This window comes from Thunnus albacares, chromosome 17, assembly GCF_914725855.1.
Source record: "Thunnus albacares chromosome 17, fThuAlb1.1, whole genome shotgun sequence".
Taxonomy (NCBI): domain Eukaryota; kingdom Metazoa; phylum Chordata; class Actinopteri; order Scombriformes; family Scombridae; genus Thunnus; species Thunnus albacares.
This window is the reverse complement of record NC_058122.1, coordinates 26661651-26674179: the sequence shown is the minus strand read 5'-3', so window position 1 is coordinate 26674179 and position 12529 is coordinate 26661651. Positions and strand designations below refer to the sequence as shown.

Genomic DNA, 12529 nt, shown 5'->3' with positions numbered 1-12529 from the left:
CATTGGTCAAAACTACATCAAGTGTCACTGTATTCCTTAGCTTAATAAAAACTGTAGTTTGAGGGTTCATAGAGACATAAAAACTGCACCACACTCAGTGTTATACTGACAACATCCAAGTAGTGGTACACACAAACACACACACACACAAACAGACACACAGCTCGGCCATTAAGCAATCAGGATAATGCAAATTTTATACATATTTTGCACAAGAAAAGATTAATATGGAACGATAAATTCTTTCAAATTCTTTATTCTCTCAATGCCCAACAACACTATGGATGAACATTTAGACTATTGAGTATCTTTAAGTATTTAAGTAATTACTTAAATACAAAGAACAACCACTGCATGTAATAATAATAATAATAATAATAATAATAATAATAATAATAATAATAATAATAATAATGATAATAATAATAATAATCTTAATACATGCTTGTGGCATGAGACTATTGCAGGTGATGTCTTTTTCCTTGCTTACACTTCTCATAATTACATAAATGATCTCTAAAATTGTGTTTTACACTGTTTCATCAAAGTGTCTCTCACTCCCAGTCGGTCAGCCCCTCCCCTGCCGTGTACGTGCACTCGCTCACATACAAACACACACACACAGAGGCTCCTGCTGCTCTGTGGCTGCTGGCCGGTGAGAGCCAATCCGCACCATCCAACTCACACAAATATGTGTTAATCAACCACCTGAACCTGACCCATCCCACAAACCACCAACTTTTTTTTTTTTTACCAACCGTGTTTACTAAACACTGGTAGGCTAAGTGAGTTGTGGCCAGGGAGCAACACGCTGTGGTCGGGGAGGTCTCATTTTTTATGTTAGATTACTACCCATTCACTCATTTCTAAATAAAAGATGATTAATACGTGTAAATTGCTTCACAATTCTACATATAAAACCTTTAAAGGACATAAAAGACAGTTCAAAGAAGTTAAAACTCAAGTAAAATTAGGAAAGGCCCTCTGATTATAGTCGTTTTCACAAAGGGTTTAAAAGAGATCAGTGAGCCTCAGGGCCCTGACTGCAAACGCTCTGTCCCCTTTAGTTTTCAGCCAGAACTCTGGAACAGACAAAAGACCTCTGCCAGAGGATCTCAAAGTACATACCGGCACATAAACTACTAAAAGGTCAACGATATAACAAAGAGAGAGGCCATGAGGAGCCTTAAAAGTCATCAGAAAGGAGCCGGTGTAAAGAGATATTTGGTTCAGTCAAGTAAAAAGGCTGTTGCAATAATCCAAGTGTGAGATGAACGCATGTAAAATGGTCTTGGTGTCTTTGAAAGTTAAAATAGATCGTATTTTTGAAATATTTCTATGATGATAAACGTATGATTGCACAAACTTTGTGGTGTGCTGCTCAAAACTTAAATTACTATCAAATCAGATGCCAAGATTCCTTGCAACAGGCTTGATATGATCCAATAGGGAACCAGCAGATGGAAGAATTTGTTTTGCCATGTGCTGGGGCCCAATGACAAGGATGTCTGTTTTGTTTGAGCTTAGCTGAAGAAAATTTTTCGTCACAAAGGCAGCCATTAAGTGCACTCATGTTCTGTGGATCTAATGGGCAGGTACCTCTGTGTATCATCAGCATAACAATGGAAAAAGACACCATTTCTATCAATAACGTGCCCAAGGGAAAGCACGTATAAGGAAAATAAAATAGGTCCCAAAACCGAGCCCTGAGGCACACCATACTTAACAGAGGTATAGTTGTTCAGAGACACAAAACTTCCTATTTGTCAGGTAAAATTAAAACCATTTTAAAGCTGGACCAGATATCCCCAACCATTGCCTCAGTCTGTCTAACAGGATGCTGTGATCAATCATGTCAAAGGCTGCGCTAAGGTCCAGGCCATCATCAGCTGATGTTAAAAGGTCGATGGTAACTTCAAGTGCAACCAGACTGAAACTTTTCAAAAATATTCTTATTTTCCATTGCAGAGAAAATTTGCTTGGAAGTTATTTTTTTTTCTTGAAATACTTTTATCAAGTTTTTAATAATATTTTTCTATATTTTCTATATTTTTTTCTGTGACTGAAAATACATCTGTCCACTCCAGTGGGCACCAAAGGGTATATTCTGCCTCTTGGGCCTATGACATGTTTTTCAAATGTCCTCTCTATTGTTGTTGTTATTTAATGTTCCTATGTGTATTCATACCATTTGCTCTTAGCAGTAAAATAATATATATAAAAACATATGTTTTTTTTTTCCTATATTGATTTCCATGAATCACTTTTTACTCCGTTGATGCATGGTGTCCACTACAGTGAACACATTTCTAAATACAATATTTTTTTTTTTTAAAGTTATTGCCATGATTTTTCACGAGTAAACAAAAGAAATAAATAATAAAAAGTTATTACTCTTTGATTTCATAATTCATGATTGAAAGGGTTAAAATAATCAGGGACACCGCCGTTAGACAAGGAACTGTTAAAATAGAAGCAAACAGGGTCCGACAGATTCCTTTACTTTTAGTAAAAACTTTGTTGGCATTACGTCAAGAGGGCTGGAAGACACTCTCATATATGGTACTGTTTCTAAAAGTTCAGACAAGGTAGTGGGATAAAACTGGTTCAAACTATCTTGTTGCGGGTGATGGAGCACTGGGGGTAACAGACGCTCTAATTGATTCCACTTAACCAGTAAAATAAGATAAAAAAACATTTTATTGTGCTTTTGGGTTTGCGACTACCTTGTTGAAACTTGATGGGGACCATTTTTCACCCCAACCAAAACAGCATCATTATTATGATACACAGATGGTGGATTTTGTTTGGATGTGTGCCGGATCATCCGCTTACTAGTGCTCAGTGGCTTTCTGTGCCATTTTTCTCAGTCTGCTTCGTTTCTCTTCAAACTTGTTTCAAACTTCAAACGCTGTTTCAGGGAGGGTTAATTAGTTAGTGGATTGTGCACAGATCCTTTACTGACATTGGATCGGACATATTACTCTATTACTTTTCATCCCATACTATACTTCAAATGGAGATATCCAGTTTAAAACTTCCTTGGGGTTCTTATTTAGCACTCTGGAATAAACTGGCAAACGCTTAACCCAGTTAACCCCTCTCTGCTGAAAATTCACAAGATCATACATGATCTTTTTCCTTAGCACTCTGTGGGTCCTCTCTACCTGTATTCTGATTTGCATTCATTCCATCAGCCTTTGCATTGCTCCTTTAAATTCTCTTTCTTGATCATGCTGCAAAACTTGAAGTGGGCCACGTTCAGAATAGATATCATCAAGATGTTTTGCAATCTCTGAGCTATCTCTACCTTTTAATGGTCTCAGCCACGTGTATCGACTAAAGACATCAGTGAGTTTGTATCACATATTTATGATAAAAATTCGCTGTAGATTTGTATTACATATTTAACAGTATATGAAATGGCCAAGTCTAATCTTCCATTTCCGAAAGTCAATCTGATGCTGGTACTTTACTTCTTTGGCTCTAATGGGCCTTGGAAAAGGGTTTATTTCCAAATCTAGCCTTGTGGAGTCGGTAGTGTTTGGAGCTGTCCAGGATTCTTTGAACCTTTCTTTCACTAATTCCAGAGTATTTCTCATTTAGTCGCTTATTTAGCTTCCTTGCACCTGATCTCTATTCCTCCTCAGCCTCAAGTCCCAAAGGGTACAGGTCACAATAGTGGTTAATTGCAGATCTGTCGAACACATATCACAAATTCCATTAAATATATGCCAGTACTGCATGGTGAGTCTTGTATTTAATAAGTTCTTATATGTGGTAACTTAGATATTACCATTGTGGAAATGTGTTCTATTCACTTAATGTTTTCTGTTTTGTGAATAAATTGGTCATTTAACTAGCCAATGTGCTGTAAACAAAGTGGAGGGGTATAACAGACAGTATCAAGAATGTTGATTGTATAATTATTAATTTCCCTCATTATCACATTGTTTAATAAAATGTAGCCTTTGTAATTTTTTCTAACAGGCCAGGAAATTTGCATAATCTGTTAACTACTGTACTCCCATGAATACATTCATATGATGTTAAACAGACCAAAATCATTTGCTAGGTTAACTAGTGTTGTCATTCCTGACCAGCATAAAAGGGTTAGTTTTTATCTTTTATCTTTAAATAACATTTTATTCACACTTAGTGTCATATCTTTCAACATGTTGCCTTTCAACGAGTGGCCAGTGATAGACACTACAACTTATTCTCCCTCTTCCAAGTCAATGCAACTTTATTTATAACACATTTTTCATACACACTGGCAATTCAAAGGTGCTTTACAAAGACTAAAAGATTCATAAGAACAATAAATAAATTAATACTGGTGTGGATAAAAACAAGATTTGAAATAAGTTTAACTTTTTTTTTTAAAGAACTCAAATAACTCAACTAAAAGCATCCATGAACAGTGTGGTTTTGAGTCCTGATTCAAAAGTTTCGAGGATTATGGTACTTTTAAGATTGATAGGTGGTCTGTTTCAGAGATGCACAGCATAGTGACTAAAGGTTGCTTCACCAAAGTTTAGCCCTGGCACTGGTCGCTACTAGCAGCCCACTCCCACCCCCACATTTTGTAGTAACCAATGCAATATGTAATAATTTATTACAAAATGCAGGGAAACTTATTACATATTGCGTTCAAGCTGTGTATTACAAAATGCAGGTGTTATTACATAATGAAGTGAAAATTTATTACATTTTGTCGTATTATTACATAATGCGGTGTTATTACATAATGTATTGTTACAAGGTTTTTTTTTGCAGGGTTGCTATGTTGGATTGCATTTGCAATTGTTTCTATTTTTCTGCTCACCTTGTGTAAAATAATCCTTTAAAATGACATCAAATCACCACAACAGCACCCTGAGAACAAGCTTGCAAATTACTGAAGTTCAATTTTCAGGTACTTAATACTTCTACTTCACTACACTTCAGAGGGAAATAATGTACTTTTTACTCCACTACATTTATTTCACAGCTTGGTTAGAAGTTACTTTTTAGATCAACATTTTAGATGTAAAACATGATCATTTTATAAAAAACATGCATTCTGATTAATTAGAAAACCCAGCTGTAAATAGAAATTAAAATTAAAATTAAAAAGCTTCTTACATGTTAAGGAATCAGTAAAAATATTCCAATAATTGATAAATAAAATAATTATGAGTGCTTTTACTTTTGATACTTTAAGTACATTTTGCTGCTAATATTTGTGAGGGAGTATTTTTTCATTGTGGTCTTGCTGCTTTTATGTTAAAAAATCTCAGTGCTTCCTCCACCGCTGCCTAGTGTTCAGGTCTAATGACACCTCATATACAGCTGGTCGACGAGACTGAGAGGTAAATGTAAAGTGAGCGATGGAGCTGGTGGACCTGCATTCTCCTCCACACTGAGGCTCTGACGTCAGGATATGAAGGATGCAGGAGGGAGAGTTGCAGCGACTCCACAGGCTTGCGCATTATGTCACGGCCCCAACAGATGGACTGACAGCTGGGCGGACCAAAACAAATCCGACATAAATTAATCACAAACAAACAATGGCAGACAGGAGTCAAACTCATTGCTGGATTATTTGGACTGGATAATGGCAACTAATCCATCGCCACCAGTCTTCAAAACGTTACCTGAATGGTAGTAAATGAGTTGTAAAAAAACATCAATATGTCATTACCAAATTAAATTAGGCTCAAATAAACCTACCATATCATGATATACTGTATATCAGGGCTGCAAATAACCATTATATCCACTGACGATTAATCTGCAGAATGTTTGCCAGTTAAAACAATTGATTGTTTGGTCTATAAAACATCGTAAAACTGTGAAAAGTTCATCACAATTTCCAAGAACCCAAGGTGACGTCATCAAATGTTGGTTTTGTTTTGTACGACCAAAAGTCAAATGCCCAAAGATATTATGTTTCCAATGATACAGAAAGAGAAAAGCAGCAAATCAAATGACTTTGTGCTTAAAAATGTCTCTTTAAATAATTACCAATCAATTGTTTTGTTCATCTACTAATTGTTTCAGTTATAATCAAATCTACTCCTTCTAGAAAATTGGGGTGTTTTAAGTGAAAATCTGTAAATAAGATTATAACATTGAACCTCACCAGTAAATTACATGTTGACCTTTAATGAATTAGTATAATTACTGTAAACAAAACCAGTTAAATGTGATTGGCAGCTAATTCTGCAGGTTAACCCTAACCCCTAACCCTAACCCCTAACCCCTAACCCCTAACCCCTAACCCCTAACCCCTAACCCTAATGGTAGTTAGTTGTTGTAAAATTAAGACCACACTCCCCATAAACCCCTGATACCCTTCATCTTACTCACTTTATTGATATGGATAAACATTCAGATTATAACTATAACTATATTTTGTTCCATACAGCATACAAGCACAATTTCCAAATCCATACTTGTAGAACAGCACATAAAACACAGTGTGGAAGCTGGCAGGTGGCCAGTTTCCTCAGCAATTGTTGCAAATCTTATGATGCTGTATTGCTGTTAAAATGCTGCACATTGCACCTTGTAACTGTTTCCTTTTTAGATTAACACTTACACCTTCCCCTCCCTCTCTCCCTCTCTTCCAAAGACCAAACAGTTTGACCCAGACTTGGATGTGATGTTGACTACAGAATGCTAAAGCTTTTTAATGAGGACATACGCTTGTGTAATACCTACCGCATGCCAAGTGACCCCGACAAAAAAAAAAAAAGACCCGGCGTGCCTGCTTACATACAGTACTGATCTTCAGACAGAGCACGCAACAGAAGCTTGAACGGACAGTTTCAGGCTCTGCATACCAAGTAAAAGTGGCTGACGTAAGGGTTGAAATCAATTCCCTTTACTTATCAGCGGGATTACCAGGAACGTGGGGATGAAAATGTCCTTCGGTTTCACGCTAACAGGATGACTGCGGTGATGTGAGTCAGGAAGAAGAGAGAAAACACAGAGAGTCTAGTGCCTTGTAAAACATCCGGTGCTCAGAGATGATTTAGGGGGAAAGGTGTCCACAAAGTCTGGATTACTTCCCCTCTCTCTCTCTATCTCTGTGTGTGTGTGTGTGTGTGTGTACTATGAACGTGTATAAGCAGGAATGTGAACGCTGCTTTTTCAGGGGATGCATACAATAGCGCTGAAACGAATGGTCCATTAATTTAGTCAGTGAATTGATAAAAAGTTCATGGGCAATCATGTTGCTATTGTGAGCATTAATGTGAGCATTTTCTTCTTTTCTTTCTTTTACATCATTAAATTGTTCGGACAAATCAAGAAATTTGGAGATGTTCATTCATGTTTTACAGATCAAACGATTATTCACAAAAACTGTAGACAGAATATTTTATCCTACAGAGTCTGATGTCATTTTTTAAAATTGTTTTTTCATTCACTATAATGAACTGCACCACTTAATTTGTACCTGTTAATTAATTTAATCTGTTACCTTTACATATGAAAGTCTGTGCAGAGCAATAATAAATGTGTTCTGAGTTTTTTCACACCACAGAAAAATGTTATTAACCACCCAGCCAAATTGGACTGATTTAAAAAATCGCCAAGTACATAAAATTAGGTCTCAAAATCATGGAAAAACAATCAGTATTTTGAGCTCTTAAACGCTGGGGGCGCATTCGCTGAAGATGCTGAAACTGCACCCCCAACTGAACAGTCTGAGCCTCTGAACGCAACAACGCTCATGCTGCATTCCCTTAAAAAAATATACAATTTAAAATAGACCTTGTTTGCACGTGTAAGACAAGCAACATAGATGATATTTCAAAAATAAAGTAATTATTAATGCGGCACCTATTTTGTGGGTAAATGACTTATTTCAGTAAAAATGTAACTTAAATGAGTAGTTAATAAGTGATCCATCACAATCATTGTTATGTAAAATTATTTTCAATGAAGTTCGGTGTCATCGTTACTCGCTTCTTTGAAAAGTGCAGGCAAGGGTCTGGATGTAGCATCTACCAGTACCTTCAACTTCATGGTTTTTACAGAAACATGGCTTAACAGTAGCCTCCCCGATAGCGCCATTGAGCTTCCAGGCTGCTACATCCTCAAGGTGGATACAACAGTAAGATCAGAGTGGCGTGGGGGACTGTGTAGTTATATTTACAAAGCTTGGTGCACCGACAACGCCATTAACGAGAGGCACTGCTCTGCTAACCCAGAATATCTGGTAGTTAAGTGTAGATCTTTCTATCTGTCCAGAGAGTTTATATCTACTGTTGTGACTGCAGCATACATCAGGATGCTAATGCTAAGCTTGCAATGAAAGTACTGCATGCTGCCACTAGCAAACAACAGACTACACACCCAGCCAATGCCAAGCCTCTAGTTCTTATATAGTGTTGGGGGTAAAAAAAACCCAAAAAAAACAGTAAACAGTAAAACACTGAATAAAGCAGTTTCATGTAAAAAAAAAAAATCAGTGTTTCTCCAGCACTGTTGGATGGAAAGAGGACGTCCGGGAGGGGCTGCTAGCCAAGCTGCTGCTAATGTTTGCTCAGTTTGTTTCTCTGAAAACTTAAGATCCAGATGTCCGATGACTAAAATCCTTCATTTAGTTAAAAGATATGGTTAAAAACAACCAAGATCTAAAAAGTTTATCGTAAAAATGTGGCTGAATAAAAGTCAATTTATGACGGACAACCACAACGCCGACGTATTATCTTGTAGGTGTATGCTCTTTGGTAGAGGGGTATGATACAATTGTGTCACCATATGAAACGGGTCGTTACCTTGATTAAATTACTGACTTCTCTGGGTTTGAAAACTGTTGGAAACATTTGAGATAATGTAAGTACACAACTCAACAAAATATATAACATGTCTAGTCGTTTTTAGACAATTTAATGCGGAATAGTTACATATTATAGCTTTAAGGCACTATTTTGTGTGTAGCATCTAACTCTAAAAGTGTCAGAGAGCAGCTTTATTTCCTTGAGGTCAGCTGGATGGGATCATATTAGACGAACTTGATGGTCCATTTTGTCTATTTTTATTTATCCTCAGAGAGGTTTTGGTACACCATCAAACATTTATTTGCTTTCAGAGAAACCAAAACGGACACACCTGCTTAGCACATAAAGCGGGCAGTGTGAGGTGATGCAGCAGCGAACTAGTGAGCCGTGGGCTTGATGCAAAGAGCACTAATGACACATCACCCCCCTAACCTCCCCCCAGGCCTTCAGTCTAATGGACTCTGCACCTACACATCAGGACTGGGAGGCAATGAGTCGAGCAGACGAGGCAGCGGGCAGGCACAGCCGAGTCACAACGAACAGAAACAAATGAACACTTTAGAGGAAAACGAGGCTGCCACAGCAGACCGCCAGAAAACACAATGGTCCCAACATCCCCCGTCTCACCACCTGCCAGGTTACAGGGCTGGGCTTTAAGTTGTTGCATGAGTGTGAGGTAATTTATTCAAAGTGTGGACATCTTTAGAATAATGTTTTGAAGCTGCTCTATGGATAGTGACAGGATGCAGTGTGTGTGCCAAACAGTTATTTCACTGTGTATGTATTCTACACAGCTGCACCAGGTGATCTTTCATGCAAATATACACCTAACTCATACCTGCCAACGTTTATGTTTCCAAAATCGGGAGGCTTTTTCAGGTGGGTTTACTCAAAGTGACGATACGCTTGTTACTGTAAGTGCAACAAAACCTTTGCGAGTAGGAAGCCAATGTTTACTTCAATCAAACCACCTGTTCAACAAGCATGAACATGTAGAAAAGTGATATTTTAAACTGCTTTGCCCGCAGCATTTTACACAACCACAGCACATCACAATGAAAGCTGTCTGTATGTAGCCTAACTGACTTTGCCACGTATTTTTTAACATTTGGCAAATTCTTGTAAATTTAGTTACTGGCTGAGACAAACCAGTTCCTCCTCTCTCTATCAGCGGTACCTGCAGGCAGTGAATCACATCAGCAGCAGAGGACAGGATGAAAGACAGTCTGCGCAGAGAGCACCCGTACACACACACACACACACACACACGCTGTATACTGCCAGAAACAGGTTGTGATAACGAAAAGGAAAAAAAAAAACTATGAAATCAGGAGATTAACAGGAGTAATTACCAGTCGGGAGCACAGAGGGAGATAGGGGTTAAAAATAGGGAGACTCCTGTGTAAATTGGGAGTGTTGGCAGGTATGCTAACTTATTAGCCTGAGCCAAATTAGGGGCTGCAAAGTAGAAGTCTCACTCCATTCACCCTGCTGTGATGCTGCAGATTTGCCAAATTTGCAAATTGCAAACCATAAACTTCCTAAATTAGTAGTAGTACTAAGGACTTTTTGATATTTTTCACTTTGCAATTTTTGTTAAAAGGACTTTTTGACTTTGCAACAAGAAATTCTAAAAGCAGGCTTCACTGGCTCTGTGCTAGGGGGCCCCCCGATCCCCTTGATCCTGCACCGGTGCTGGTAGGCCTGTTGGGTATCAGGTGGTGAGACCTCACAAGTAGGCAACTAAAAGGTTTGGGAGCCACTGTCCTGAACAGTAGTGAGCAAATTCTCTGTCCAAACATGCAAGAACTAAAGTGAGTCTCCATGCAGTATGCTGTCTGATCACGTGACACAATTTAAAGTTCCTGCAGTTTTCAAACACTAGCCTGTGAATCCGCCCATGCCTTACTAGCTTTGTGCAGCTCTCTGGTGTTCGTGGTCCTGTTGCTGCGAGACTCCGGGGAGCTCATCTACTGCACGCTGCTGCTTTAATTAAATCAACTTATGATCTAACTCCCATTGAACGCGGCTAATATATGATGACATTATCTTCCCAGGTCAATACCACCCTTCACCAGGGGCATTACCTCAGAATTAATCTCTGCCAGTGTGCTCTGAGGGAAAACCAGCTGCCTGCAGTACAAAGCCAGTGAGGAGGAGAGTGTAAGACTCTTCTCATCCTGCTAGAAAAACAAGTCTGATTCAAAGAGAAAAGGAGTTTGTTTTAACTGCTTTGGGCAGCTTTAGTCAAGTCTGTACCCGGCACCCATAGCTGTTTGTCAGGCCCCTCTGAGGACGAATGAGCGAACTACACAGATGGTCTGCCGGGCTGGCCGAATGTATGGCCCAGGGGTTGAGGGATTGAGATGGAGAACCTGCATGACCAATGACCCCCATTTAGAAAGCACTGATGTGGGTCTGAGTTGTGGACATGTTTAGAGCTTTGGGGGAACATTAAGGTGTGGAGGAGATTCATATAATGAAAGGTGACCTCACGCTGCCTGCATCAAGGATTAGGGAACACAATTCTCGAGTTTGGTTTTAAACTGAGTCCAAGTAATAAATTGGCCAGCCAGTATCCCAAATGTGTCCGTGTCAACCAATAAGAAATTGAAGTACAGAAATGCCAATGATATGGTGGACATAATAATATTTTGGAAATGGTGTTGCCATTGTTGGCATCCTCATGAAAAAGGTAATGTATGTGTTTATGTAAAAAAAATTAATATTGCTAGATATATTCTTATCATTTAAAAAAAAAACAACTTATCAATATTGTATCAGCTTGAAAAGTACAGTATCAATCAAACACTTTAAAAATTCAATTAATGATAAACAAAAAAATGATAATCTATCAATTGTTTTGGTCATTTATTATGGAAAAACTAAAAAATGCTGGTTTCAGCTTCTCAAATGTGACGATTTGTAGATTCTTTTCATTACTATGAAATTTTAAATTGGATATCTAATAATAATTGTTTCAGACAGTTGGTGGAACAAATTTTACTATTTGTGGATATTTTATAGACTAAAATAACCAATCATAAAAAAAAAACAATCACCAGATTAATCATTAATGGTCTCACTATGCACAAAAGTCTATCCTCAGGTTGACGTATAGCTCCTCACTCTTCATTTCAACCTCCATTGGTCAATGTTTCTCATTAAGAAGAGCCAACATGCCATTTGCTTCATTGAACTTCTCATTGACTTTATCTGCTTTTTTCTTTTTTTCTTCTTCTTTTTTTTTTGTAGAGCCATGAAAATGTTCCATTGTCTGACATAAGTGGAATTATGCACTTTTTATACATGCAGCATGATTTGGTCAGCGTGAGCGATAAAGCACTACAGTGCTCCATAACACTGAAGGGACGTGATCTTCATCTTCGGTCCCCCTCATCTCGTTAACGCCATTGTCAGTAATGGATAATGGCCAGCACCTCTCTCCCTCACTAATGAACACCAATATCAGTCTCTAGGTGTTCAGGATTGATGACATGGCCTAATCGTCCCATTTAATTGATACCCCACCATGCAGCACATATATTTCCCTGATTGGGTCACAGGGTGATCCCTGGGATATTACACTCTGGCCAAGCAGCCTAATGAGTATCTCACCTCATTGAGTGATAAGAAGCCATGCCTGGGCTAATGGCAGGGGAAGAGCCTCTTAATCTCACACCTAATGGCACTCTCAAGTTAGATACAAAATCAATTAAGCTGGACATGTTAACATGTGAGAGCACATGTGG

The 12529-nt window shown here is 38.3% G+C and overlaps 1 protein-coding gene and 1 long non-coding RNA gene across 6 annotated transcripts in view; one reads left to right on the top strand and one right to left on the bottom strand.

The window, feature by feature from the left end:
- Positions 1-12529, top strand: part of LOC122966729 — a 129801-nt gene that overhangs the window by 18152 nt on the left and 99120 nt on the right. The window lies entirely within an intron of this gene.
- The window catches only part of grin2ca (glutamate receptor, ionotropic, N-methyl D-aspartate 2Ca), a 57296-nt gene that overhangs the window by 14927 nt on the left and 29840 nt on the right, over positions 1-12529 (bottom strand). The gene's annotated exons all lie outside the window — the stretch shown is intronic.